Source organism: Drosophila navojoa, chromosome 3 (genome assembly GCF_054131105.1).
Source record: "Drosophila navojoa isolate 15081-1374.11 chromosome 3, UAZ_NAV_1.0, whole genome shotgun sequence".
Classification (NCBI taxonomy): domain Eukaryota; kingdom Metazoa; phylum Arthropoda; class Insecta; order Diptera; family Drosophilidae; genus Drosophila; species Drosophila navojoa.
In genome coordinates, this window is record NC_142891.1 from 30,704,906 (window position 1) to 30,707,718 (window position 2,813).

Genomic DNA, 2,813 nt, shown 5'->3' on the forward strand with positions numbered 1-2,813 from the left:
TTTAGGGTTTGTCGGGGTCATAGTCAAGTTTGGGGTGGAAATTGTGCTTGGGAGTGATTCAGAAATGTTGCCTGAGTCCATGAGTATATTAGTAGTATTAGCTGTGTGGCTATTTCTATTGTTATTGTTTCTTGTTGAACTTCTTGTTACATTCGTTTGAGAATTTTGTGTCTGTTTCGACATTTGTTGTAAATATATGTAGATACAAATGTCTTGTTTATTAATTAATTTTTTTTTTTTTTTTTTTGCTATAATTTTTTGTGTCTGTTTATTGCTTGTTGTTGTTGGGTCAAAGTTTTATATTAGAAAGTTTTGTAAACTGTATAGATTCTTTTCACTTTTATACTGTTCGTTTATTTATGTGTTCACATAAGTTACATACATACGTCTTTTCAGTTCGAGCTCTGTGTCGCAATTGATTTCGCAGTCGCAACTAATCTTGGTGTCTTTGACTACAAGCTACATATTTTGTAGCTTTGTCGTATGAATTGGTGGCGCCAGGCATTTTTGTTTTTCGAGGAAATGAAGGACAGTGACACTGTCAATAGGCAGATTAGTAGCGTATGTTATATATGTATGTACATACGTAATTTGAGTTTCCTCAAATCGGTTCTGATGGAGGAGTGGCTCGAAATTCCGGCTGATTTCACCCGGAAATTGGTGGCATCGATGCCAAAACGGTTGGAAGAGATCAAGAAGCGAAAGGGGTATCCAACCTCATATTAATTTTCAAATTTTCATTGAAAAAGAGTTATTTTTGGACTTGTTTTTTAGTTTGTACGCATACTTTTTCTAAGTGAATTTTCGTTGTTTTTTTTCTTATTTAAAATATAAAAAAAAAACTGTTTAATATTATTTTAAAAAAATTGTTGATAAATGTGTGTTATTAAATAGGTTTTCACTAAAAAATATAATATTGATAACAATACTAATATTTATCATATTTATTCTCTATCAAAGTCGCACGTTAGGCCTGTACGCATAGTTTTTCTGGCAAGTGTATGTATTTTGTCGGTGGCAACCGAAAATTTCGTTAGTGTGGTCAGCGACAGAAAGCGACAAATGCACTGCTATTGTAAAATTAATGATGAAATTGTAGTACACGCAACACACATATGTATGTGTGTGGTTTTTTTTTTATTTTATTTTTTTTTTGTTATTAATGATGTACGGCTATGAGTGCACTATAGGAAAAAAACCCGAAATTTTGGCATAAATACAATTTTTTTTTTTTTTTATCAATTTTTGAATTTTTTTTTTTTTATTTTCCAATAATAAATATCTTAACTTATATAAAACGATTTTTTTTTTTTAAATTTTATGGACTGCCCCTACTATATAATGCTGAGCTGCAAGTCGGCTGACCCAGAAAACAGTATTTCTACCCAAGTTGCCCAGTTTATTGCTTTTGTTAAAAGATATTTGCCCAGATGTAACCGTAATCTGCATAGATTCAAAGCAACACATTAACGGTGGGTCGAGGGCAAAATATTTATCAACTTAAAAGAAGTTAAGTCCTCGCAAGATAAAGCTGGCAGTAAAGAACTTACTTATAAAGAAGCAGGCAGTCGGCTGAAGAGAAAATTAGCTTCTGATCTTGCAAGTCAAGAAGAACACACAACCCAACTGTTTATACATGCTGCATCGGTTTCAGCAAAAAAAAAAAAAAAAAATGCAAAGAAAATGATATGGCATTCGTTCTACGAAAAACAATGCACAGTGAGAATGCGAGTTCACTCGCAATTTAGCAACTTCTATAGAACTATTCTTGGTATCCCATGTCCCCAACTGTGCACAAAGTTTTGATCCATGGATACCAAATAATGGATAGCTGCATAGTTCCTGTTGGTGTTCTCGGAGAAAACGCATCAGAAGCTCAAAACAAAATTTATAAAAATGACAGAAGGTCGCATGCCAGAAAGAGCAGTAGGCTAAACAACATCACTGATGTTTTTCACAGGGCATTAGATTCATCTGATCCGCTTTCGTCAAGTCTTTGTCTTAAAAAAAAGACAGAAAATTCACAGATAATTAAAATTTTCAAGCGAAGTGATTGATCTGTTTGCTCTGATTGAGCCTCCGCGAATCGCGCATCAAGATGATACAAATGAAACTGAAAGTTTACAAGCTGAAGATGAGGATGAGGATGATGCAAACAATTTCGACCCAAATATCGAATTGGATGAAGAAAATTATGATTATTTATGTTAATTTTTTGAGTATGTGGTAATTATTGTAAAATAAAAAAAATAAAAAAAAATAAAAATTTTTTTTCATATTTTTCTGAATTTTACAGGGTATAAACGGAATGATAATACACATTTACATTTTTTCATTGTATAATAGACTGTATACATTCATTTTTATCTAAAATAATATGTAATGTAAGATATATATAATATATTTTTAAAAAATTATGTGTAAAGTACACATGATTTCATTAATGGGTAACAAGGAGGCGGGGAGAAGGCATGGTCAAATCGTAAAAAAAAAAAATTCGAAACTTAATCTATCTTAGGTGTATGTAAAATTTCAACCTCCTAGCTCTATTTTTAGAATTGATGCCAAAATTTCGGGCTTTTTTCCTATAGTGCACCCCTATATCCAATTTCAGAACGTAATCATAATGTATAAATGTATGAATATACCGAAGTCTTTTGTATTTTAAATACGCCTTTTACAAATATGATGGTGAGAGGTGGATATAGTCGTGGGCGGTTAATTTTAACAAAAATATAAATTGTATTTAATTTTTTATTTTTTTTATTTTTTTTTTATACCCTGAACCCTTTGAAAATGGGAAATCAGGGTAT

At 31.5% G+C, this 2,813-nt stretch overlaps 1 long non-coding RNA gene across 1 annotated transcript; it reads left to right on the forward strand.

The window, feature by feature from the left end:
* Positions 1–1,358: 1,358 nt before the first annotated feature.
* Positions 1,359–2,428, forward strand: LOC149092006 (uncharacterized). Its single transcript, XR_016196589.1, has 2 exons — positions 1,359–2,219; positions 2,297–2,428. It is a non-coding gene; the product is annotated as an uncharacterized LOC149092006 (long non-coding RNA).
* The last annotated feature ends 385 nt before the right edge of the window (positions 2,429–2,813 follow it).